This window comes from Rattus norvegicus, chromosome 9 (assembly GCF_036323735.1).
Source record: "Rattus norvegicus strain BN/NHsdMcwi chromosome 9, GRCr8, whole genome shotgun sequence".
Taxonomy (NCBI): Eukaryota; Metazoa; Chordata; class Mammalia; order Rodentia; family Muridae; genus Rattus; species Rattus norvegicus.
In genome coordinates, this window is record NC_086027.1 from 90,993,556 (window position 1) to 91,021,450 (window position 27,895).

General features: G+C 42.1%; 1 protein-coding gene across 1 annotated transcript in view; it reads right to left on the reverse strand.

Moving 5' to 3' along the window:
• Positions 1–7,581: 7,581 nt before the first annotated feature.
• Irs1 (insulin receptor substrate 1) overlaps positions 7,582–27,895 on the reverse strand; it is a 52,823-nt gene continuing 32,509 nt past the window's right edge. Inside the window, exon 2 of the mRNA NM_012969.2 lies at positions 7,582–8,626. The gene's annotated coding sequence lies outside the window, so the exon portion shown is untranslated. The remainder of the gene's footprint in view (positions 8,627–27,895) is intronic.

The window sequence follows — 27,895 nt, forward strand, 5'->3', positions numbered from 1 at the left end:
TATTGGATATTTGGTGATAAAATACCAAAGAGTTGACTTCCTGTCTTATCTAAAGTCAGCATGGAGCAATGGTATCTTTTTTAAAAAAAAATTAATAACCCTTGCATATTTTATCTTTGCCCTATAGGCAACCATATATCTCCCTGGCCAGAATGGATACACCTGTCCTCTGTTCTGGAGTTGGTGGCAAGTTATCAAACAATAATGGAGAAGAAACTACTGGGACTTGTCTCAAATTCTTACTGAGACCTTCCTTTTCTGGATGCTATGAGCTCTCTGGCCTTCAAGGAAACCCAACTTCCACTTAAAAAGGAAAACTCTTCATTGATTTCTGCCATTTTAAAATTTTCTCCTTCCATAAAAATTGAGGCAGAGGCATCATCTTAGCCCTACTTCCTTCAGAGCTATTTGCCAAACTATAAGGTATCATTTTAGTTTATACATAAAGCTACTTGGATGGACTTTTAACAGTCAAGGGCATAGAGAGGCATCAAGGATTGTGAACTCCATCCAACGACAGAGTAACTGTGGCAGCATAGATTTGGTATCTACTATATTATTGTCTGTGACTGGTCCTAGAAAATTTGAGAGCCCAGAGCAGAGGATTCTGTCTCAGAGCCCAGTTCTCCCTCTTGATTTCACAGACTATTGAGACTCGGTGATAGCTATTCAACTGTGCTGTCAAATAACATAGACATTGTGTAAGTGGACTAGCACGGTTACATCCCAAGGAATCTTTGATAATAAAACCATGAAGCAGACTGGATTTGTCTTCCATCTGCAGGTGACCAATCTCTGATTTATAGACCCTGAGGCTGTGAGGATACACTGATAAGATTCCCATTCAACGTCTTTTCTATTTTAAGTATTTTATTGATTTCTTTCTCATGACAAAAGTGAGATAGAATCTTTGCAAAACTTTATAGAAAAAGCGTACAAAATATTATCAGACATATCAATTAGTACTTTAGGGAGTCCATCAAAGCCGTCCTCACTTTAGGCTTTGATATGCTCTGAGCTTCTATCAGAGAAGAGAAATTTTCTGAATTGTGATGGGTTTTAAAGTGACAGGGTCTCATTCTCCAACCCAGATGACTCTCAGGCATCTGCCTCTCCATTGTTCCTGTTGTCACCATTGCTTACCAGTGCCCTTAACAGACAATATTAAAAGTTCTATTCTAGGAGGGTGAGTAGAGGTGACCTCATGTCGCTTTCATGCTTAACTCACTGTTGCTGTGTCTTCTTAAAATAACCAGATATTTCTGCTCTGTTGCTGGAAAGAGACATACCTCATGAGATAAGAGAAGCAGGAGACTACAATAGAAATGAATGGACTGAATTAGATATAAAGAATAAGACATTAGCTCATATTGTGGAAGTTATAAGCTGGACACAGGTACATTTTCAACCTCACATGCAGTCATATTTGTTCTGACGTCATTAACCCCAGGCAGCTGGAGGGATGCTGAGCTGAGTGTGTGTGTGTGTGTGTGTGTGTGTGTGTGTGTGTGTGTGTGTGTGTTGGCAGTGATCAAACCAAGGGCCTCTCACATACTCAGTAATCACTCCTGTCACTTACCTGTACACCAACTCAGTAGGGTTTTCAATGTTTGAAACGTAGTTTTCAAAACACATGTTAGCAAGGTTCACTAGGCTATCAATGAGACCATAATGCTTTGCCAACAAGAAGTCCTCAGCGAGAAGCTGTGCAACCTCTTAGGAACCTGGGACCAGACACAAACTCATCTACCTCTGGCTGATGGAAAGCAGATAATCGATGCAGATCCTGGTGTATAATAGACAACGGTACTGATTTTAATAGTACCACTGTGATAATTCCAAATCCCCCTTGACTATTACTTCTCCATATCCGTTGTCAGCAACACCCTACTTGCTATATATGCTTTATGTGTGTAAAGGTAAGAAAACAGTTCTGCTGTAAATTACACCATCAGTGCATTCCAACTAGACTATACTCTAATTAATGCTAATTGGCGGTGCTCAGATGTGATTTCAGTAGGAGATAAAGCACCATTTACTTTGCAATTCCACAATAAGGAAATAGTGGTTTTTGTTTCTTTACTATAAATAGGAAAAAGGTAATGTAGAGATCAACTATAACTTCAAACCTGTATTAGGTCTTTTTTTTTTTTTTTTAGTGGTAATGAATTTGATTGTAAATAAAAGGACAATCCAAATAGAATCATTTGGGTTATTTTATGTATACATGGAGATTAAATAGATAAATAAAATTTTAACTGATTTTTCATGTTGGGGTTTTTGTTTTGCTTTAATTAATTATTTTATTCATTTACATTTCAAATGCTGTCCCTCTTCCCAGTCTTCCCTCCATGATCCCCGACCCCATTCCCTATCCCTCCCTTCCCTTCGACTCTAAGAGAGTGTTCCCCTAGCCACTCACCCATTACCACCTCACTCCTCTAGCATCTCTCTTCTCTGGAGCATCAACTTCCACAGGACCAAGCCCATCCCCCTCCCACTGAGGACAGACAAAGCAGTCCTCTGCTACTTAATGTAGTAGGGCCACAGACCAGCCATGTATGCTCTTTGGTTGGTGGCTTAGTCCTTGGGAGCTCTGAAGAGTCCAGTTAGTTGATCCTGTTGTTCTTCCCATGGGGTTGCAATCCCCTTCAACTCCTTCAGTCCTTCCCCTAACTCTTCTATATGGATCCCTGGGCTCAGTCCAATGGTCCTTTCCATGTGCTCTTTGTAAACAGTAAGTGTATCAATTATCCTGTCCGGCAGCTCTCTCTAGTATGTGTACCAAATATGGGTCTTTGGAGACCCATAGTCATAAAAATAATCAATTTTAAAACTCACCATTCAATGTGTTTACAAAATGTCAGTTAGCCCTGACAGACTAAGCTAGAAATGTCATCTTTTCTCTTATGTTTTTAAAGCAAGAAACCTCAAAAGAGAAGGAGGAAGGACTTGGCTGCTTTGACTCTGGGAAGGCAGATAATTATCTCCAAAAGTTCCAGAGCTTTCTTTGTGGGAGTTTGAGTGAGAATGTCCTCAGGGCCTCAGACATTTGAATGCTTGGTCCTGAGTTAGTGGCTCTATTTGGAGAGGCTTAGGAGGTGTGGCCTTGTTGGGAGGGCTTTGAGGTTTCAAACTCTCAGGACATTCCCAGCATGCTCTTGCTGTGTCCTGATTGTAGTTTAACGTGTGAGCACTCAGCTTGCTTCTCCAGTCACCATGACTGCACTCTCACTTCCCTGTCATGATGGTGATGGATTTGATCCCTCTGGATACAAATCTATAAGCCCAAAATATACTCTTCCATCTATAGTAAGTCACCTTGGCTACAAGGCTGGCAACAGAAAAGTAACTAATGCAATGTCGTTAAACCTTCTGGTGGCAAAACAATCCGAAATTTCCATCCACACAGAGATCAGGATCTCCCAAACTTGCCTAGCAGGAAAGCCACATTCCCCCCTCTCCCAAAAGTACACATTCCTGGAATAGCTAGCGCTCCAAGGTATTTCTAATAAGCTGTTCTAATGAGCCCACACATGTCCCAGCAGAGGTGGTTACTCTGCCCTCTTGCTAGAATCACCCAGGGAACATTGAAAGCAACTGATGCCTGGGTCAACTGAACCATCATTTTTATGGTTGTCCCAGCTATGGGTCCATTTTGAAATTTGCCCAAATGATATGGAGCAAGGGCTGAGATGTATCTTTGTCTCATTTCTCAGCATCATTGGTCTACAGGCATCCAACAATTGGCATCCTAGAACCATGACCTACATTTGAACAGAGGGACCTGTGTGTAGTTACAAGGCCAGCAAGGCTGTCCCAGTGAGCAGAAAGGCAACACATACCTTTCCACTGAGAAGACCCAGTCTTTTCCTCCCCAGACCCTTATCCTTTGGTACCACCAACCATCAAGCAGGTAAAAATCTTCGCAGAACTCTTTTTCTTAGTACACTCTGCCATCGAACGCTGACCAAGAAAGGAAGAGAAAATGACCTGTTCCAAGGAGCATCTATGGAAGCATGTTTACAATGTAAACTGCCCATATTCCACCAATGGCCCATGTCTGTCCCAGGTCCCATAGTGAAAGACAGTCAGTCAGAATGACTACTATGCACACCTGTGGGTTCATTTAGACAGTTTTCTTTAATTAACGATGAAGACACTACAATTCTAAGTACCAGACAGAATTGGGAGTAAAAGAATTGAACACAAGCATGACACTATAAAGAAAGCTTGGAAGAGTGAAACACTTCTAAAGGAAAAAAAATTATAAACCTGGCCTGGTACCCATTACATATATACATCATACGTTATCCACATATATACAGTAAATGTTTTGGTAGCAACATAGACCATGCGTCGGTCTTTTGTACACAGATGAAGTAGCACCGTCGATAGCACCACCATCTTCAGATGATAAACCAAACTACACACAGCAAATGGAAAGATAGATGGGATTCGTTTGGCCCACCCTGTAGCCAAGAGGTATAAGGAAAGTAACTACATAAGAAAGATTATTCTGAAAACTATATTCGTAGGCCAGTGGCAAAGTTCTAAAATGGACTAAAAAAAAAAAATGCTACCACTACAGATGTATATGCAAACAGACACATTTTCCTGGGTAGTGAATTTGTTCTACGGTATGGCATAATGGTTAGTGCTGGAAAAAGGGACAGCGTGGACAGAGAGAGATTTACATAGCAGGCAAATGGCAAAGGGATAACACACCCATCTCTTGGTGTAGACATCCCAAAGGCCAAGCCATTACGGACAAGCTATGGAAGGGAGATAACGCCTTACCCAAGTCATATGCTTAAAAACCATATTTGCTAATTATAGGTTCCTTAATTAAGAGTAGGGCCAAACACCTCTCAGTCTCCTTCCAGTATCTATTTGGCGCTCTAGTTTTCAAATAGTGAGTGATAGATACCCAACACATTGGCTGCACCATACTCTCTGCAGGCATGTGGAAGAGACTGATGGACAGGGCGTTTATAGAACCTTCACAATCTCAGGCTTGACTCAGGGATGGCCAGAGGCCTAGTGTTTAACATTTGGTTCTACTAACTCTAGGGAAGGCTGTCTTTGCTCTCCACAGCTAAGCCCAACAGCTCAGCATGTAAGTCTTTTTGTTACTATTGACAAAGTTGTGCCTACTCACACATCTGGAAAAACAACCTGTTTCCTTCAAGATTTTCAGCAGTCTGTGTGTGAGTAAAGCATCACCCCTTGCTAACATCTATCTTGTCATGACAGCGCTAACCCTCCTGTCCTGTCACTACGAAGAAACTATTTCTTATTTGGTTCCCCGAGTTGTCCTCCATATGCCTTCCACAAATCCTTTTCTCCCAATGTCAGTTTCCTGGTATAGGACCTCTTTGTATGACCATCTCATTTACAGAGCTCAGCCAAGACAGCATGAGGTAAATGTGGGATTATTCTCACCCCTAACCACAGCACTTCAGAACTGTACTATCCCTCATGACTCTTACTGTCATCCTATGGTGAGCCGTCTTCCCCTGTCTTTGAGTCACCCGTTTTAAAGGTGTTTCCAAATGCATGGTATATTGCTTTAGGATGTTCCACTGAATCAAATAGGGTTTCCACACTCTACAATATTGTTTCTTATAGCACAGTAAAATTGTTTCTTAACACTTTATCTCCCATATAAATGAGAGCTAGAAGACAAACGCTAAGGAAAGACAGGATAAAGCTCTCTACTTCTGGCTAGATGATTCTCGAGTAGATATACTGTTGTAGTCCGTAAATTAGTCAAGAGTGTCCCTGACCTTTGAACGTTAGCAAGAAATAACCACACATGTAGCATCAGTACTGATTTGCCATTATTGACCCAGACGGTTGATCATTAATGGAGTCCCCTCATTTCCAGCTCGTTCTAGGGCTATACTTTTGCCCAAAAGAAAGGTATCATCATAGCCAAGGGAAATACTTGTTATTTTCACAAAGGAGAATTAAAAAAAAGAAACCATGTCTTAACAAGTCTTTAAGAAAGAATGCTGTGAAAGGTTGGTCTCGAAAAGAAAAAGCCGCTAACTTCCAGATTAGCCAGAAGCCACTAGAAGCCCCATTAATATAAACCCTTGGTTGGCCTGCAATACTTGGAAATAGATAAAGGCCAACCCCCCTTTAATAGGAATTGAACACAAGAACTTAGCAGCTGATGTGCTTAAAGTAAACCCTTCAAGGAACCAGGGCATGAGATTTCAGCCTGGGTACCAGCAACTTCCAGTTCTAAGTCAGCCAAGCTTGATGCCTTCATCAACCCCAGCTCAGGTAAAGTCTAGAAGAAGCTGACTAAGAATGTCTACCTTTACACTACTGACTCGATACAAAGCAAGAGATAGAGAAACCAGGTGACGATTGTCCAGTCTGTTCGTCTGTTCTCACCCCAAATGTCAATAACCCCACATGCAGGGGTACGTTAGTCATGGATAGTCAAAGCCTAGGCTCCTTGAGAAACCTTAGCCAGCTTTGCAGGCAAATGTTTGGGGCTGACATTGTTCACTGGTCTCTCTTCAGTAACTCAGTAATCCTTGAGGGAAGAGAGCGAGTAGGCTTGCCTTCTTCTTACCTTAGCAAGAATCTGAGTCAGAATACTTAAAAAAAAAAATCACTTCAACAACGAGAGTCTTTTCTCACACATTTGTAAAAGACCAACTTCCACTTCCTATTTTCAAAGCCAGTGGGGTTTTCTACTGACAGCAAATGATGTCATTCGGCGAGTTCCTTGAAAACAATGAGTTCTTATGACTAGAGACCTATTTACCTTAGAAATTGATGAGCATGCAAATGATTAGGATCTGCAACACTGAACATTGTACATCTGGTTGACTGAACACTAACCCGAGCCTCAGCAGTTGGGGGTCTGTTTATCTCGTTGAATAGAGTCAGGGGTCCCCAACCAGTTGTTCAGGGCAACTGGGCACTGCGGTGCCTTCCTTCCAACCCTTGCTCCTTCCTTGTAGCCCCACCCAGGTGGCTCAACCCTTCCCAGAAGTAGAGTGTTGCTCCTCCCTGCAGCAGGACTGAGTTCCCAGGGACTCAGAGGTAGCCTGATCGCTGAATCGATCCACTGTCATGTCAGGGAGTTTTGATGGCAAGACGACTTACAATTCAGGAGGAAACGTCTTCAGGTGCAGTCGTTGCCATTGATATTTGATGAAGTGAAAAGTTCCAAGACTCGTAGACCTTCCAAACAAGGGAAGGATGACCATTTTCACTCCTAACTAGATGTTTCAATGGCAGGTCACTAAGTTTTTATGTGTTCTCTGTAAACTGTGTTTAATTAGCTAACCACTAAAAGGCCAGCAAACACCAGGGCAAATGGGCCAATTGCATCCATTTCAAACACAAATAACACGGAAAGTTCCCAGAACACACGAGATAGGTGTCTTAGGGAACAGAACACAGAGCCCTGGTCATGACTCAAAAAAAAAAAAAAAAAATCTGGAATTTTAATTTCCAGTTAGCAAGAATGCACTTGTCTTTTGAGCCTTCTCAAGGCAATATATGAAATGAAACGTGATATGTACACAGAAAAAAAATAAAAGGATGAGGGTGGGGGGAAAGGCTTATAGAAGTGGGGGTGGGGAGGGACCAACAGTGTCTAGTTTATTATGAACAGAAAGACATTTTCAGAATTTATAAACACCCACATTCTTCATTCCAAAGAGAGATTTTTGACTTGAAGGGATCGCTCATGTCTCTCTCTACAGTATTTACAATGGAAGTCTGTGGCTTCCTCTCTTTGTTGAACTTTGCTTCCATTCAACTTCCAATTCTAAGCCGACACTTGAAAACACCCCAGTAGAATACATCCTCCTTCGGTTTGGAAAAAAAAAAAATTACAAAACTAAGCTTAATTCTTAAAAGGAACTCAGCTCGACATCAAGTTTATATTACAAGAGACAGCATCAGCAAGTACAACTATACAGTCCAGAACCTTCTATGGCACTATGATTCATATTATATTATTTTTCTGAATTAGAATCTTAAAACAAGGATCATCTCCTAGTCTACTCTTTTTAGCCTTGTTTTAAGTATTCTTCCCACTCTTTAAAACAAAACATTGAATACCTCAGTTCCACATTCCAAGAGAAAAAAAAAATGTGCTGTGAGGAAAGTTACATTTTCATTAAAAAATTACATATATAAATCAAGACCTATGTTAAATATTTAATACTCTCTCCACCCAACGCGAACAGTTCCATATGAAATAATTTACAGCGGCGTGTCATGGAACACGGTTTCAGAGTAGAGGAACCGTATGCTTGTAAATTTGACGAGAGTAAACCCATCCTCTTTCGGCGTGGCAGGGAGCACACTGGCTCTTCGTGGCCAGCTGTCCTTAAAGTTCAAGATGAAGTTTATGCACACTCATTGTTCCGGTGTCACAGTGCTTTCTTGTTGCTTGGCACAATAAAGAACGTGCAGTTCAGTCAATGAACTCCTGAGGATTGTACAAAGTAAACAAACTGTAAGGGATGCATCGTACCATCTACTGAGGAGGAAGACGTGAGGTCCTGGTTGTGAATCGTGAAAGAGTTCGAGTCTGGGTACCCATGAGTTAAAAAGGAGGATTGCTGAGGTCATTTAGGTCTTCATTCTGGGGAGGAAATGGAAAAAAATAAAAATGAAACGTCACCACAGGCATCTGGAAATGTGTATTCAGTCACAATGTGGGGAGCTGGCCCCTTTCAGAAGACAGGCTGAATGAGATCAACTAATATTACTAGGCACAAATGGTACCTACATAAAGTCAACCCACTATATTTAACTTTTCTTTCGAAATACAAGTGTTTATAGCAATCACAAAACTAAACTCCGTCAATACTAAAACAGCAAACATATCAACATGACCCATGAACTTCAGAGTTTTGGCAACCAACGAACACAAAATTCATTGGGGTTTTGATTGAAGCAAAAATGTGCGTTCTGGTTCTCAATTAACAAATTAGAAAACATAAGGAACAGTTAGAGCCTACACTGGAGCTTCTAATTAAGGTGCCATAGAAATTTATTTAGGGGACACTATTGCCTTTCTTCTCTGTAATTTAACAAAGCTGGCCACAACAGGCATTACCTGTATTCCTCCTTTAGAAAGGGGACCCTTTATGAACCCCTGAAAACATCTCCTGCTCTCAAGTTTTACATCAGATGGTCCCCTCAGAAGCACCTATTCTTCATGCACCAAGAACTTAATCTATACATATCAATAAACTGTTCCAAGCAGTCCGCAGTGCAGTCAATTAACATAAATACTGAAGGAGTAAATGGCTACATCCAATGCCATGGGGTAAGCAAAGTTGCATCCTGCTGGTCTGCCTTCTAGCAGTTCCCGAAAGGCAGGCAAGTTTCATTCATAAATTGATAGGCTGTGAAGCAAACAGGTGAATTTCACAACAGGTGCGCGGGGAAAGTTCTAGATGCGCAAAGGAGGGGAGAGTGCTTTTAGCTGAGAACATTAAGTAAGTACCTCACTGACACATTTGGCTGCGTTCAGAAGAAAAGCGGTAATCTGGGGATGTGGAAACAGGGATTGTCGCCCCAGTGTTTGTACAAGGCTTGCCACATATAGCAGGCACATTCATAAATGTGAACCGAACAAAGGGCGGGCATGCCACGGACTTGCTATTAAAGACGCAATAGAACAGGACAGAACAGGACGGTAAGAGACCAGCAATGGGCAGGCGATAAAAAGGATGCAGTTTTGTAGCACTGCCAAAGACCTTAAGGGACAGACGGAATTAAATATACAGATCTAGGGTAGGTACCTGGTGAAAACTCAATGGGCAGCCCAGGAGGTCTTTATCTAATTACGTGGATAACAAAGGCAATGGTTTAAGATAAGATCGAGGGGAGTGAGATACTGGAGGGCAGAGGTTTCTAAAACTCACAGGCATAAATGCTGACCAACACAACTTGTTTTTCCGCTCACCTTAGTTTTATGTTTGAGACAGGGGTCTTGTTATGTGGTCCAGGATGTTTTTGAACTCACGATCCTCCTGCCTCAACCTTTCCAGTGCTGGGACTATAGGAGGTGTGTGCCAACAAGCCTAGTCTCTATCTCCCTTTGAAGGGGATTGATTGAAACTTTGATCCATTCGAATTTACCATTTACATAAGGGATTTCAGATAAGTCAAAGCTTATCATTTACTTCCAAGGTTTTCCTGAACTCCTATCAGAATTCCAAGAGACACCCAGACAGAGCTTTAAAGCTCTGGTGCTAAAACGAGTCAGGTGGGCTACACTTATTAAAGGACCTATGACTTTCAAAAATATCATGCCCAGGGGGTAGGGGGATGAAGGGCATACAGCTTGTTTTCCATTTTATGTCTGGCTCTCCTCCAGAAGGACTGAACAAACAGCTTAGATTGGGAACAAACTGTACCCAGAGTTATCATCACACATGTCAAACTGCATGGGTGTACGGGGCAGAGACTAGGGGACCCTTGAGGGGAGGCAAAAATTTGACCTTGCTGTGTGCTTAAATTGCTTTGCCCCCATTAGGTGCAACCCTTGTAATTTAAACAACAACAACAAAAACCATACCCCTTCATCAAATACTTTCCTTCCAAAGTCTTAATGTACTACTTTAAAAAGGGTTTCATATAAATCTTTATCTGACATCCAGCTCAGCCACAGGTCTCACCTGTTGGTATCACCAACTCAGGAACTTACGAAAGAGGGAGAGCTGGAGGTGAGGTGGGGAGGAGGGGACAGAAGGCTACAGAGGAAGGGTGAAGTTCATATCTGTTTGTTCAATGGCGTGAACCTCACTGTACATAGAGGCCAGCTACTGGGTAATGACACAGATTATTTTGACAGACAACCCTCAGTAAGAGCTCTCCTTCTCCCTGGCCCTAGTGGAGGCAGCAAACACATTCCAAGCATGCAGTTTGCATGCAGCGTTTGTGGACCACCTTCCCAAGTTCCCATTTCTCTGAAACTATCTTCCCAAGCTCAGTCATAGTCTTTCCCATGGTCTCTATAGCAGTCACTCTTAGCTCTTGGAGGGCACACTTGATCTTTGGAAACAGCCAAAACGCTTTCAGAGCCAAATATGGTGAATAAAGGGGCTGAATGAGAGGTGCTGATGGTTCCCAGTTACCTATTATCTAAAGCCAGAGAGCGTCAAGACTGAAGGAAGCTACAAAGACTTAGTTCATCCCCGCGCATCAGGGAAACTACAGACTCCACAGACGGACCTCTCAGAGGATTTACGGGATTCTGTTCATCTTCCCACATCCCTTATCACTACATTCTTTCAATCTAATCAGACTGAGCCTGCGGCATCCAATGCAGAGGAAGAAGGGGAAAGCTCTAGGTCCACATAGTTTCGTAATTTAGGAATATGTTTGAAGAAGAACAACAGAAAAAGATAACCGCACTAGGTTCTCCCATATGTTCAATTCAATAACTATCTTAGACCAACGCAAATGCAATGGCAGATACCATAACAAGCAATAACAAGGATGGCACAGCCATATGTACACACAATGTACTTGATACACACAGCCTCGGCCAGCAGATACCAATCACCGGTACCAAATGTGGCCACGCTAATCTCCAAACATAAGAGTTCACTGGTTCTACACATAGGCTGAACGCACAAGTGAAACGCATCTCCTTAGCAGAAGACGCTGTGCAAATACCCAGCAGTGATGTTCTGTCATGCATTCTCTCCAGTTACATCTCCAGGGAATAACTTCTGAACCCAGAAATGTGATGCACCTGTCATTGAGACTGAGTAGCAGGAAATTACACTTCGCCAAAACCTTCATCACTGCATTGATCTCTAACGCACCCTTCTTCTGCGAGTGTCTTTTCGTAAGGTAAAACCCACCTGATCCTGCTGCCAGAAAAAGGAAAAATGTCATTTCTAAAGCATTATCAAATGAGTCACCCCTTGAGCAGTGGCACTTGAGTAGGAGGGGTTCGTACATTACAGCATGCAGAAAGAAAGGACATCTTCGGGAACTGGACCCCCTTTAACTATGCCTACCAGAGCTGAAGAACAAATACAGCTTCTGCCCCCTTTTATGTTACTTTGACCTACTGAGCATTTTTTGACCCTGAAAGTTGAAAAACAATACACAGGCTAAAACAGAAGTACAATGGAAAAGTCCGGTCCTTTCTAGCAACCAACTTGGCTTATTTACTATCTTTAGCTTACATGTTTTAAAACTTGTTGCCAGTTAGTGAAGTCAAAGAGCAGCATAGTGTTTGACTGGGATTACTAGTCTGGAGTCTTAGGAAACAAGAGTAAACTACGGTTCTGAAATGTGGCTAAAAAGTAACCCTTCCTCCTGTAATGACATAAAAAAAAAAAAAAAAAAAAAAAAAAAAAAAAAAAAAGGACCGAGGGACTGAGTTTCCTTCCATGGAGGTCTCTGTTTGAAACCTCTCTGTGGATTTAGCAAGGCAATTTCCTATCAATTAAATTCCTCTACTCAGAGAAATTCATCATCATTTGGGAATGTTGCCTAGTAGAAAGATGTTTGGTTCTGTTGGATATACAAGGCCCTAGGTTCAATTAAAAATAGTGTCAAAACAGCATATTAGTATTTTATTTAAACCTAAGGCTATGTTTTGATATAATATAGAACATTATAAAATACGGAAGATCTACAGAAGGAATAAAACATTGTTTATAGTGCCCAGCACCCCTGGGGTAACTGTTAAATCATTTGTCCTAATTTCATGAAGGCTTTGAGATTTTGTAATTCTGCACTCATTTTTAAGTGTCTTTTAAAAAGGGAAAGCTAACATTCAAATCATACTTCCATGCCTCAAAACATGCGAAGGAGAGCCATGTGGAACTATTAGCCCATTTTAAAAGTCATTCTCATCCCATCCTTACTCCCGTGTTCCTAATTCACTGTTTATAGTTGAAATGCGGGGTGAGTGGCTGCTGTCCTGGTTTCTGTCCCTCAACTGGGAAATAAGAGAGAAGAAGCAAAGTCTGAGAGTTCAAACATGCCATCTGGGCACTGGTTTGGGCTCCAAGATGGGAGCTGTGATGCCCGTGGTAGCAACATCCAGTATCTTCTTCCATAAGATCCCAACTTTGTATTTTTAAGACAGCGTCTCTCACTAAATTGGAAGCTCTCCGAGTCAGCTATATTAGCAGCCCAGCAAGCCTCGGGGATCCTCTTGTCTCCACCTCCCAGCTCGAGGATTACCTGTATACACCACCACACCCAGCTTTCTAATGTGGGCACTGGGAACTGAACAGATGCTAAGGACTGCACAGCAAGCCATCTCCTGGTCTGCAGGCCTATCATTCTCTTATTTCAAACAATTACATCCAAGTTCCTGCCACAGTCATTCATTCCTCCGGCTTCCTCCCTGCTGCTGCTGCTACTGCTGCAGCCGTAGTAGTAACTCCTAGTGTGACTGATTCAGAACTCACATCTTCTAGAACGTTGATATAGTAACACAGCATCTACAACATACCCCATTAGAACTCTTTTTTTTTTAAAGCATTCCTCTATCTAGTAAATGAGCCCACCAAATTAAAGGCTAACGAACCCAAATACACCAGTTGCAAATGGTACTGTAGTTCCGGCAGCGGAACAGGTATTCCTTACTTATAACACTTGTTACTACACAATCCGAGATGAGGGCATCGACGCGCCACTCTACGCGATAGACTGGAAACACTAATAGGATCCTGTGACCGACAGCCAGCACTCTGACGAGCATCTGAGAACCAAATGGCACTCCGGGAAGCCATCTCTGCCAGCTCTGCTAACCATCCACGTAAGAAAAAAGAAAGCTACGTCCGGCCAGAGAGGCCCAAAAGTTTAGTGCACAAGAGAATCTGTTTGGGCTTTAGGAGGTGCAGGTAGGAAGGATTAAGGCAAGTCAATGCTTTGGAAGCAGGTGCAAGTAGATGATGAGAAAGAACTGTCTACTCTAAGCCTTCCGGGGATGACACCCAATCAACAGAAAGTAGACTGAAGGTTACAGGTAAGGACCGAGGTAGTGCTACTTGATGTTGGAAAATGGAAAGGCATTTAAGCTCAGGAAAGAAAACTTTTCAAACTCGCCAAGACTGAGCTGGCAAGTCTGGGCTCTGTGATCTTACATGGCAAAGGGTAACCAAGCAGGCCAAACCAATGTTTTAATGGAGCTGCTTAAATACCACTCGTGCCCCTGCTGTCAGTCACATGGGGAGAAGCAAGCTGGTGAAAATAACAAGGTTGCTGGCCAGACCTTGACGGGCACAGAGTTGCCAGGGAGAAAATCCAGGATGGAGTGCCAACATGTGAGAGGCCATCTCGCTCCAATTCCTCCTTTGTGGCCAAAAAAGACCTGGCAGGCCTGGTGACTTCAGGAGACCACCAACGAAGAAAGGCAAGCTTTATTAAAAGGAAATATCAAGATCTACCAAGGAGGCCATGGAGCCATTTGGTTCTTCTGTGGCCTGCTGGATTGAGTGTTGCCCTCATGGTGGGTTCTTCCTCCCCAGCTCCCATGAGGCTCTGGAAACGTCTCAAAATGATTAAGGATGAGAAATGAAATTTAAACAGAGATGTTCATTACTCAGTAAGGAAAGATTTGGTGTCAATAAAAAATTTAAATAAAACTCAAAAATATTTTAATGAGGTTAGAGAGATGGCTCAGGGGTTAAGGACACTGGGTGCTCTCCCAGGGGGACCCAGTTTTAGTTCTAGCACTCATACGGCAATTCAAGCCATCTGAAACTCCAATTCCAAGGTACCAATCACCCTCTTTTGGCTCCTGTAGGTACCAGGAATGCATATAGAGCACATACATGCAGGTAAAACACTCAGAAACATAAACTAAAAGTAATTAAAAATATTTTAAAAGTTACTTTTAAAGTCATTTTGCATTCCTTTAATAAATTAAGAGGTAGCACAATAATAAAGCGAATGGTACCAAAGGCATAATAGTGTTCCTAGAAATAGGTAAATCAAAATGCCTTCAATGTTTCCATCAACACCATATGTTACCATAATTAATCATTTTTGTCAACTTGACCAATCTACAATCGCCAAGGAGGCAAGCCTCTTCCCATGTTACTGAGGAACTAACTGAGGTAGACAGAGCCAGCCTAAATGTGTACCTGAATCCAGAAGTGAATGAAAACAATAAAGTAAGCTTAGCAACAGTATCTATCCCTCTCTGTCTCCTGGCTGAGGATGTCACATGACCAGCTGCCTATTGTTCCTGTTGCCAGAACTTCCCCACCATGATATACTGTATCCCTGAATCGCTACCCTAAAAAAACTGTCCCAGCCTTAAGCTGCTTTTGTCACAGCAATAAAATAAGTAATATATATATGTATATATATATATACACATATATATATATATATACACATATATGACAGAATCAAAGCAGGAAGACTTAGAAAAATTCCTCTACGGCACATGACGTACTATAAGTGTCATGGGGCAGGAAGTCTTTCACACTCATGGGGTTGTTTCAACAGCATTATTCTCTCTTACAAGAAGAACATTCTAGTTAGTTCTGAGGTTTATATTGTAACATCGCGTCACTTTTGGGGTTGGGGTTTTATTTTGTTTATAATGGTCAGAAATACAGGACACAGAGTTTATAAGTCTGGCTTGGATACAAACCAGTGGACTTAAATTCCATCACGGCTCCCTTTACAATGTATAGAAGAGAGAGCAAAAGGCGTTTGTATCACTGTTTATGTAACTGGACAAAAGGGAAGGACTCAAACCTTTCTTTGCTCTTAAACACTAAATAAGTTTCTTATGCATGCTCTGTCCCTGGAGTCTGATTGCTCCAAGAAAGCAAACCCCTGACTGTGCATGGGAGGAAGTGTCCGGATACCCAGTTGCTTCACTCCCATCATCAGATTTTCCATAACAACGTGTGAACAGGACCCAGAACAGACATTCACACAGAAAGCCATGGACCTGCAGGGAACTGAAGCAACAATCGTTACCACAACTGACATCACTTTTGGCATCTGGAGAACTAGGAAAACCTGTGTTTAATCTATTTCTTGATTGCTACAAATCTGAGCCTGAGTCCCCGGTATTATGGTTGTGGTTGACTTTATGGAAGATCTTGGTAATGCAAGAAATGTCTATGGAACCAAGCAAGAAACTTTTAAAGGAACCACAGGGTACCTCTACAGTATGGCCTGATTCCACCCTGTAGGTGGTTTAAACAGGTCTGCAAGAGGACAATGTCACTCCCAACAGTTCCTGGAAGTTCAACGTCAGGAAAAAAACTTTCTTTCCCCACTAAATACATCTAACTAACATGTCCAGGAAACCCTCATGCCAAATCACAAGGAAAAAGTTTGTCTGTTTGACCTGTCTTGTATTTTAAGGAGTCTGTGGGGTGGGAAGGAACATTTTGTAGTGATTTTGATCTTTGTTTGAAATTAAAGTGAGCTGTTCAAAAAAAAAAAAGTCCAACTAATAAAAGAATACTTTCTTTTTGAAACTAATTGAAAATACCTAAGAATGTGGCATTATTTCCAAATGCATTAAACCCCACACTAATCTCACTGATCTCAACTTAAGAACTCTTAAGCAAATACAACTTACAAAAGTTTTTGGGCATGAGGCTAAATTATAAACAAAAAAGTGAATAACTCTTTGGCCTTTTGTCTAAGAGCAAATGTAAAAGGGAGAATAAAGAATTTTAGAAAACTATGCCCCTAGCTTCAACTACACAAGTCCAAAACTAAAACTTAATGGAATGGGTTGTGTTAAAGATGAACTACAGGTATCCCTCACAACAAAGCAGTAATGTGTGCTTTCATTCAGTGTTCTAGTTTCATTTCTATTACTACGATAAAATATCGACAACAAACAACTTTCGGGAGAAAGGGCATAGCCCATTATTGAGAAGAAGTAAAGGCAGACTCTTGAAGCAAGTCATATTACATCCACAGAAAGAAACAGAGGCATGCATCCTTGCTTGTCTGCTTGCTTGCTTGTTCTCAGCTAGCTTTCTCCTTTTTCATACTGTATAGGACCTCCTGCCTAGGGAATGGTACTGCCCACAATGGGGTGGGTCTTTTGGTATCAATTAACAATCTAGACAATAAGCAGAGATATGGCCACAGGCCAATGGGATCTAGAGCATTCTTTATTAAGACTTTCTTCCAAGTGACTCTTAGTTGAGTCAAGTTGATGGTGCATCGCCACTGCTCCAGTGACACATAAGTAATCTATATGGGAATGCATCCTAAAATGTATTTTGAGAAAGCCAAACTGCAAAGAGTCACTTTGAGAATGGAAATCAAGCCATCATATAGCTTCAATGCCTTTTAATAACTGATCATTTTGTCTAACTCCAAAGCTATTCACAAATTAGATTATGAATGGAAACTAAGACAACTTCTGTTGCTTCCTCTCTAGTTGTTCTGTGCCCTGTACCTTCAGGCAAGTTTCTCACTCTCTTGAAGTTTGATATTTCCATCTATAACACAGAAAAGAATAACCACTGCGTAGGGTTTTCATGGCGATCTATTGAGGTGATACGTGAAATTCTCTTATTATGCATGCCATGGAAGTCCTTGATCTGTGATTCTTCTGTAACTGCTCTCACTAAGAACTAGAAACCCTTGGCACTCAGATTTCCTCCTGATAACTGAAAATATGCTAGCTGAGAGGAGCTTATGGAATTGGATGCACAAATGGGTCCACAGACTACAGTCCAGCCACAGAGCAGAGCTGAAGGCAGATCTGGGAAGAGAGATGCAGTTACATTGGAGAGGTGATGGCACGGGAAGCATCAGACGCAATAGGGAAAGATGGTAATGGGGAAGCTCCACTATGCCCTGTGGTATGATTTTGTACATGCACAGGGCACAGCGGCAGTTAAAATAGCAAGACAGTACCACTCATCTGAGGTCTCCAACAAAGGACATCTACAGAAACACCACCCAATGTCCCCTTCTGCTACTTGAAAAATTAGAAGATGGAAGCCCTTGTGCTTTCTAAGTCTGATAATGAAAACGTTCCCAAAGAAACTACACAAGCAAGCTAGATGGCTGTTCACTCGGGTGTTTTTTCTGTTTCTAGTTTCTGAAGCGTGTTTATCGTTGTGGGGGAGGAACTGGGTAGCTTAGGTTTCTAAATTCCTTCCTCCAATCTCTCATCTGAACGGACTGAAGAGGACAGTGACCTGACCAGTCAGGGCTGACTGAGCAACTTGAAAAGCCGAAGTCCATGCCAGATGCAATCAAGTCTAACCATTAGCAGCTGGAAGAGTTGGGGGGAATTTTTGAAAGATAATCTGAACGAGTTGATAATGCGTACATGGCTGCCTGCAACTCTCAGGCCTTTGAAGAAGACACCCGTGTGGATTCCTGACTAACTGCAAACAGTTCTTTATTGTCTCACACAAAGGAGCAAAATTCTCTCCAAGACCAAAGAGAGTGACCTTTCACCCCCTGACCCCAGAGGTCCTGTGCATTTCCTTTCATCTTTCAATCTCACTTCCACTTGGCTCTAGAGACAACCCCCAACCCCGTGCGCATGTGCGCACATGCGCTCAAGTACTTGCATGTGTAGGCCAGAGATCAACGTTGTGTCATTATTTGTTCACCATCTGCACCTTGTATTTTTGAGACAGATCTCTCTATGGCTTGAGATTCACCAAGTGTGCTAAGCCGGCTGCTTGGAAAGTGCCCTGGATCTTTTTGTTTCTACCTTCCCAGTACTGGCAGGCTAAGTGCAAGATCCAAGTTTAGAACTTTTACACTGGCTGTGGGGCTTGAACTTAGGTTCTGATGCTTGCACAGGTAAGCACCTTCCAGACCTAGTTATTTCCCAGGCCCTTGTTCTTTCTAACTTGGAAAAGTTCATGGCTTGGGAGTTACCTGGTTACATTTGAAGCTGGACCCCATTGCAGTGGTGAGCTGATGCTCTGGCTGAGCCAAAAGATCCCTGAGGACTGTTGTGGTAAATTCTTGATAAGTAGGCACTCTTAATCAAGGAATTGCTATAGAGCAATATCACTGTATTAGCCACTGTTACGGTTTGAATAGGAAATGTACTCCATGAGCTCATGTATTTGAACATTTGATCTCAAAGTAGTGACACTGTGTTGGAAGGTTATAGAATCTTAGGAAGTAAGGCCTATCTAGAAGAAGTGAGTCAATGGGAGAGGAGCCTTAGAGGTTTTAGTCTGACTCCATTTCTGTCGGAGACTCTCTACTTCCTGACTACTGATAAACTCTGACTACTGACACAATGTAACCTGTCACCCACTCTGACTACCTATGGACACAATGTAACCAGCTACCCACTCTGACTACCCGCACAATGTAACCGGTCACCTACTCTGAAGGAGCCATTTCTGCTACCACACCTTCATTATGGGACCAAGGAGTCCTAAATCAGATTAAATTCTTCTTCCCTTCAGATCAGATGAATAACTACTATGCAGTCACCCCCTCTGTTTTGTGACCTTAGGTAGAACTGAGACAGCAACCATGAGGAATTCATAGTAACAAGGCAGAGGAATGTGGTCATCTTCTAGAACCCTTATGTCTACACAAGGGACATCTGTAACTTCAGTTCAAACATGCACTTGAGGCTGATATCACCTCTTTGTGATAGATACCTTCTTGTCTTCAAGCCCTTTGCTCAAATTCCAGACTAAATTTCTCAGGAAGGGTTGATGGGAAAAATTCTACCTCATGGGGGATATTTGGTAACATCCACAGATAATTCTGGTTGTCTTAACTGAAATAGGGTATAGTTAGGTGGACTGTTATTAATTTCTCATGGTTAGAGCACACACCTATTGCTAAAGATCTCACCATAGAACAGTCAACTGCCACCAAGAACTATCTGGCTTCAAAATGTCAACGCTGCCTGAGAAATTCTGCTTTGGGACTGCTACCTCCAACTGAAAAGTGAGAGGTTCCAAATGTGGCTTATCCACCGACTTCTTCTGGGATTTGCCAAGCCCTCAGCAAGAGCATGAGGCAAAAAGTTCTTGTCTTGACACTTCCTACTCTGAAGACTTCCTACATTTAGAGCCTGCCAATGCCATGCCTCTTTAAAGTCCCAAAACGTCCCTCCACATATCCAGACCCTTTTCAAAATTGCTATGTTTGCTTGCCTCTTAGCTTGTACCATGACCTGTTTCCTCAATAACTTGTTGTTGTTGCTAGAAAACAGCTAGCTAATCCAATCAGTCTAAATCTGTGAGTCTCTTCTCTTCCTCCAGAGAAACTTTCTGATGCAAGAACATAGCAAAGCACTAACTCCGTAGCAGAGGTCTACGAAGTCTGGGGACGAAGAGTAGGATGAGGTAGTGCTCTACCTATCCTGAGGGGCATCTCATAAGGAGATACACTTAGCTCTCCCAAGTCTGTCTTCCCTCAGCTTAACCTGCATCGTTCCAATCTTGAACAGGGCCTCCGTTTGCTTCCACAATTTAATAAAGCAAAGAAAATATGTAACCCGTCCCCACAGTCACTTGCAAGTGCAGGGAGATGACATGAGGTAGTATGGGGACAAAAGGGCACTTTATTTACATCACTTGTGACTACTTGCTCCATGTTTTGTCCTCAAATGTCTATGAATAGAAAACAAAATGATGAATTGGATTCCCACTGTCCTGAATCAAGTTGACTTTTTAGACTCAATGCCTTTCTAACCTCAGTCTCAGAGAGGACACATCTTAACCAGTATGCTGTTTCCTAGACTTTTTCCCCCCACAGGTCATGAAACAAGTATCCTCCTCAGAAGGGGGCATCACTGCTAAAAACTAAAAGACAAAGATAAACAAGTCAACAACAATGTAAGACCAAGACCTGCACTCCAGTCATTCTTTCTAACACAGATCTGCCTGGGGAGGCAACTTCATGTCTGTTATCTTTAAGTTTATCTTAAAGGAAAATAAGAAAAAGGGATAGATGGCTGAGTAGGGTTGAGGGAGCATTGCTGATGAGACTATGAAGTATTCAAAATTCTAAACACACACACAAGCACATACATGCATACACATACACACACATTCGTACACACACAAGCACTCATACACATACACTCACACATAGACACACTCTCATACACTCATACATTCATGCACACACACACACACACACACACACACACACAAAACGATGAACACAGAATAAGTTAATCCACAGATAATTAAACAGGAAGCTATTCAGGCTGATCCCTAAGGTAATAACAAAAATGATATACCCTCCTAATACAGGGTGCCTTTCTAACATATGATCCCACAAGCAAATTTTCTTTCCAGACTGTAACCCAGGATGCTGACAAAAATGTCACACAATTTTACCTTAGTATCAAACATTGATGGTTTGGATTGTTACTAACAGGCTCTTCTGAACTTTGCTTATAAAACAAAAATTCACCAAAATTTATCCGAAGACCATGCCTCTAGGGAAACCAGCCTTCCTGGTCATGTGGTCTCTTGGTGCTCTTTTCCATAAAGACAGAAGGAAGAGGGTGATCAGGTCACTCTTTATGGTAAGGCTGGTTCTTTGGAGATGATCCTTACTTCCTATCTCTCCTCACTCTCCCCTGCCACTCTTTCCTACTAGCAATACCCTTAAGGTACCTTCTCTATAGCTTCTGGGATCTCCAAAGATTTTCCAGTAAATAGGATCCCCTTCCCAAAGGCTCCTACATAGAGGAACCAGAATGGCTCCGAATTGTCTCTTTTCTCCCTGGAAGGCAGTCAGTACTAACTTGAGGGCCCTGTGACCTTAATGTACAGACCGAGACCCTTCCTTGTGGCCTTTCCTCTCTGCCGTTGACCAGTTAGTGAGTTACTAGCACTATCTTCAGGGAGAGAGCCAAGAGATAAGAGGAAAACTCAAAGAAAATTCAACTTTGTATTTTTCCCATTTGAAAAGGAAAAATGGCACAGGAAGAAGCATGGCTGTACAGCAGTGGCAAGGCCTGTGCGTTCTCATCTGAAGTGCAGCGTTGTTGGTCTGGAACGGAAGTCTAGGCGAGGAAATGGTAAGGTGGAAATGGCATTTTAGGAAAATCTCCACAAGAGCAGTTCTCAAACCACAGCCAACCAGTGCTACTGGTGTGTCGAGTAATTCGTGTGAGTGGTTTTCCTAACAAGTTGGGACAGAGTAAGAGAGCCTTTTACCCAGGGCTGTGGGATGCATCAGGAATGTCAGCCACCTGAGAGACACCTTCTATGTGAGCCACAGTCACTGACTGTGGAAGACTCCAGCTGAACTTCCTAGAGGGACTTCAGACAGCTGATTAGCCTCAATAAACTAGTAAGGCAGGAATAAAAGTGCAGGCGGAATGAGATGGTTATTACAGATCAGGAAGCACAGAGCTTGACAATCTAGCAATTCTAGCACATAATTTTTTAGCATGGGCCTCCTAGAAGCCATCACAGAGAGTGGGGATGGTGGAAAGGGGAGGAGGTGGGGAGGGACATTATTTGGCAGAAACTTCTGCCTCTGAGACTTCACGTTTGCTGAGTGGGGAGCCTCTAAAAGCCACAACAATTACACACACCATATGATAACAGGTCTTATTTTTCCTTTCCCACTTTACCATTGGATATGAAGGCCCTTCTTGTCTTGCCTTGGGCCTACCATATGTGTTGCTGGACCGTTATTTGGATTACACTGCCCTTGAACTAAAAGAGACATCCTAAAGCACCCATTTGTAAAACTAATGTTTTTCTATGTCATTATCTAGAAGACAAATCATGTCTAGCTAGACACTGTAGATTCATACTATGTTCCAACTATGTCATGAAATAATTGGAAATACATACATATATATTATAATATATGCACATATATACATATATATGTATATATATATCAATGTTCTGAGGCTGGAAATAAGCTTGTGATTGATTGACACCCTTATTAGTCTGTTCCGTTTCTTAAACCTTTAACCGTGCTGGCTGTCTAAACAAGAATGTATAGCCAAGTCTTTAGACACAGATACCTTTATCCTTGCCACTTGGTTAAGGTTAAACAACTTCGGCTAAAGCAAAGATAACAGGCTTCAAATTTTGGGGGGGGGGGGGAGGTCCCACAGCTGACATTAATTGAAGACCAGGATTTGTTTGGGTTACGGCCAAGAAATAATTACTTGACTAACCTACCAGAGGCTCTGGTGCTTAATTCTCTGCAGACCACCCCCCCTCCCACCAAGTACCATTTCAATTTAATAATATTCCTAAAAGCCGAGTTTGCTTTTTTAATGCTACAACCTATTAAGAAAAGAAACCTGATTAAAGGGAAAAAAAGCACTATTAATATGGATGATAATTTTTTTCGATTTATATTTGCATCCTCCTCCCTCACATCCTGAAAGGGGTTCAAGGTGTCGTCCAGCTCCACCTATAAACACAGATAGAGCAGTTTAGAATCTCCATCATCATTAGAGGCTGTAGTGGTTACCCTCTAGGTTCTGCTGAAGATCTCAATGTATGGTACTTGATGCAACCCTTACAACAACACTGCGATGATGCTATTGTTCTTGTTTCTAAAACAAGTAAGAAAAGGATTAGAAAGGGTGAGTAAGAGTCCTCAAAACCTCACAGCCTGGATCCAGGGCAGCTGGACTGCAAATCTCATGCCTTTAGCCACAGACACTCATAGACAATGCTATTTAAAAAGAAAAAAAAAAAAAAGCAAGCATGAGTGGAAGTATTGTTAAGCCTTTCATCTAAATAGAGTCCACTGCAATATATAAAGTTTTTTTTTTTTCCTTTTTTCTTTTTTTTTGGAGCTGGGGACCGAACCCAGGGCCTTGCGCTTCCTAGGCAAGCACTCTACCACTGAGCTAAATCCCCAACCCCTAAAGTTATTTTTACGAGAGGAAACCAAGGGTACACCCTGTGTTTACAGAGGGTAATGAGAAATTACGTCCTGAAATGCCGAGGTGATAAACATCCACGGAAACAAAACAACAGTCCACCTCAGAGGCACCCACATATCAGAAAGACCTTCTCTGCTGAACAGCATTGGCCCAGGACACTGTCATCATCCCAGAGTGCTTTTTTCCCTTCTACTGTGTTCTCCCCGAGTGTGGGGGACACTGAAAATGCGAGCCCCTCATTTCTGGTAGAGTCTAAACAGCGGCAGACACAAGAATGGAGTGGATTAAAAGATCGGAACAAACCCATGGACAAGCGAAGGTAAAGACCAAGGACTACAAGTTATAGACCCTATAACATGGGACCCTTTTCCCTTTAAGGGGCCCAGCTTGGCTGCCCTACTGCTTCTGGTTAAGACCTAGTGGCCATGTGGATATTTTTATCCAGTAGTTTTCCCTCAGTCCTTCTCTCCTTTATTTAGAAAGCCAAAATAAAAAGGCAGAAAAACTATACTTATATAGTCATGAGCCATACACTGTGAGAGGTAAATAAAAGTCCTTCGCCCTGAGAGAGGCCACAAAAGAACACGAGATTAAAAAGTAAACTATAAACAGCTGTACCTCCCCTCCCGATTGTTTACATTCTTAGACATTCAGCTTTTAAACACACTCCCTGCGCAGATCAAAACAGCCTGTGCTCCGAGCAGAGGAAAGCAGTGACTTTAGCTTTAAACTACTGCACAGTTTCCCCACAAGTGGGGCTAAGTTTATACATAGTCCGCAACGACGGGACTGAATGGCTCAAATGGAGGCCTATAATTAAACGTGCTAATTATCTCCTTCTACAGAAAAAAAAATAAAAAAAAATACCTATGACGCTATTAAAATATCTAGCCTGAGTGCACGTTCCACCCAGCCATCTAGACAATAGAAAAGGCGTCTTCAGGTTGAAAGCGGGCGCTGTGCTCTATGGTCTGACTGAGAGCTGGGAATGTGGCTGGATGGCTTAGTATTCATGAGGTCCTAAGGTTGACCGCCAGCGCCATAAAGATGGGACAAAGCAGTGCATGCCGGCAATCCCGGCACTAAGGAGGGGGAGGAAAGAATTAGGACCTCAAGGTCATTCTGAGTAACACAAGTTTGATGACAGCCTGGCTTGAATGTCTGTGCCAAGGGTGCAGTGGTCTAAGCAAAAGTGGGTAGGGTCAGACATTACCTGGCACACGTCTTTCCAACCCCTACTTCCGCTTTCCTCCTTCCCATAAACTTTCCTTTTTCCTTCCACTTTAATGCACCCTTTCAACTACTGCCACCCATAAATATGCTCAGCCCACTTCAAGTTTAGGAAACTGGGTGGCCTCAAACCAACGACCTTTCTTCTTGTTAAACTTTTTGCCTTCAAGCATCGGAACAGTAACTTAACAAAAAGCTACCCTCGGGGGCCCAGCAAAATGAGTCACCCCAGTAAAGAGTTTGCTACCTGAGCATGAAAACCTGAGTTTCCGTCTCCAAGGCTGGAGAGGGAGGAGTTAGAGTGCTGTGTACCTGTAATCCCAGCACTGGGGAGGCAGAGATGGGATCCCTAAGTCTTGCCCACCAGCCACTCTACCAGAATCACTAACACCCTGTTGAGTGACGGACAGATCCTGTCTCAAAAGAGCAAGGTAGAGCAGGATAAGCAAAAATAACCCAGACCCACCCGTGCTCCCCACTTCCTGGCATACACATCACACACTCGTACATCTCATATAGTAAATCTTCAGGGGAGCTTTAATACCGTATCTATACATATATGTGTGTGTAAATACATTAGATATTATATACACCTTAGGCTAGAAAATTTATTTTAAAATGAAGTGTATAGGAAAACTACGCTTCCTTTGAAAACACCACGCTTGATTTATTTTCCAATTCCTCCAATGGTTTAAGAAAGGAAAGAAAGAAGCAGTAAGTTTTAGTCTGGCATGAGATTTAGATGTCATAAGAATTATTTGCTTGCTCTGGGACTGAGGAAAAGGAAAACGAGGCAGTAGGAAAATAGAAGACAGAGCATGACCTCCACACACACCTCCTACTTCCCCCAACCTCCACCCCCCATCTCCCCCCTCCCCCCTATGTTCCCTCCCACCCCCTCCCAGTGCAGGGTTGGTGTTGTCTGGGTGAATCTAGGTGAGATTGTGCATTACCCAACTCAGTGTTTTTCATCCTCTACTTCCTTTTTCCCCTTTCCTTCCTTTTTCCCCTTTCCTTCCTCTCGAGTTCTCTTTTTCTTCCTGCTTCAATACAACCTTTCAACTTCCCCAGGTCTTCACCAACAGGTTCTTCCCTAGGTCTGCCACCTTCCTTTGTGTTTCTGGATTCATCTTTGAAAGCAATTTTATTTCTACCTGCTTGGTGCTGGTGAAGGAATGAATGCCTGACAAACCAAATGGCTTACTGTTCCGCGTATCATTTAAAATGATACTCAGAGAAGCCCACGGTGTGTAAAACCATTTCACACGGTTAGGAGACCCCTACCTCCATCGGCTTTCCACCAAAACCGATAGCATGATGAGTCCTTTTAAGAGGCAAGCTTAACCAACAGGAGCTCTTCCAAGTTTTTAAACACAAATGTTACATTACCTTTGAACCTAAATGCTTTCCCAGTGTTACGGCTGGCTGTCTTTATTTGGGACCTGCAAAGGGTCAAAGTCTTAACAGGAATATTTTGAAAAGTTTTTACATATTTGATATCACACAGAAATAATTAAAGTCCATCAGACTATTACTTTGATTTTCTCCTTGGCCTCCAAGAGCCTGGGATGATATATATTTTTCTAAGGCATAAACCTAAATTATATTCCACTCTGAAGGTAAAATTGAAACATGAAGGGCACAGCGATGAGGAGCTAGCAGAGGGGTGGAGATGAGCGAATCAGGCACAGATAAAATCTCATATATGGGTAAGTAGGACATAGTGCAGCTATAGATCCCGAAGACGTACAAAAGGGGAATTTTGAAGGCTCAATGCACAAAACACGGGTATTATCTTTGAAGAAGTTTTATAAGATCTTCTAACAATGTTCCTATCTACATATCGTGGAATAAGATATACCCTGCAATTATACACTCCCTTCCGTCTGTGCCAGAGTATGACTTAAGAAGCCCAATGGCGTATAATTTTAAAAGAAGAATAATATTTATTAGATACCCACATGGTTCTGAAAGACAATTCTAAATGCTTATGTATGTAACTGTGAGATACAAATTGCTAGGTTTTTGCAATGCTATCCCTGGTCAGCGGAAAAGTGCTTTTTGCAAAATGAAATGTTTTGTTCAGAGAGAACATTGACAAGGATTTTTAACTCTCCTAACATATCACTTGCATGTAATGAAAGGACACGCATGGACTGGCTTCTAGCGCCTCAAACTTCAAGGGCTTCGGCTTGACTCCAATAAAACAAGGTAGAAGCTTGGCAGCTGGCAACTGTCCTGAGCCATCAACCAGCAAACAGCTGCTGAATCAGAGGCCCATTCCGAAGCCCACTACTTCCTATAGTATGCTAAATGCTGGCAGGCGAGGAAACACTTGTCCCACTAAAGCCAAAGGAAGCAAACAGGAGCTGGCAGGATCAAAGCAGGTATACAGTTTCAAAGGTATTTTTTTTTAACCAATAAAGAAATAAGGTAGGCACTTGTTTCAAAATTCTGATGAAGACGGATAGACCTTTTCTTTTGATACAACTTAAAACCTGTAGCTTTCTTCATCCAAAAGGTAGAAGTGTTAAAAGTGACATAATTGTGACATAGACAGTGACTAATAAAGCCAGGAAAATACATCCAGAAATTTCACCCCCCAATCGTCTGCTAGGAGAAAAGATAGAAGGATATACTCGCCCATCCTCCAAACAAGACTTTTAATTCATGTGCACCAATTAATTTCGTTTGGTTTGCTTTATACTTTACGACAAGATTAAAAATTAATTATAGAACTGAGATTCAATAAATGGCTTTACTAAGAGGTTTCTTGAAATACTATTCCAACCAAAGCCAGACTTAGGACTCTATTCCCTT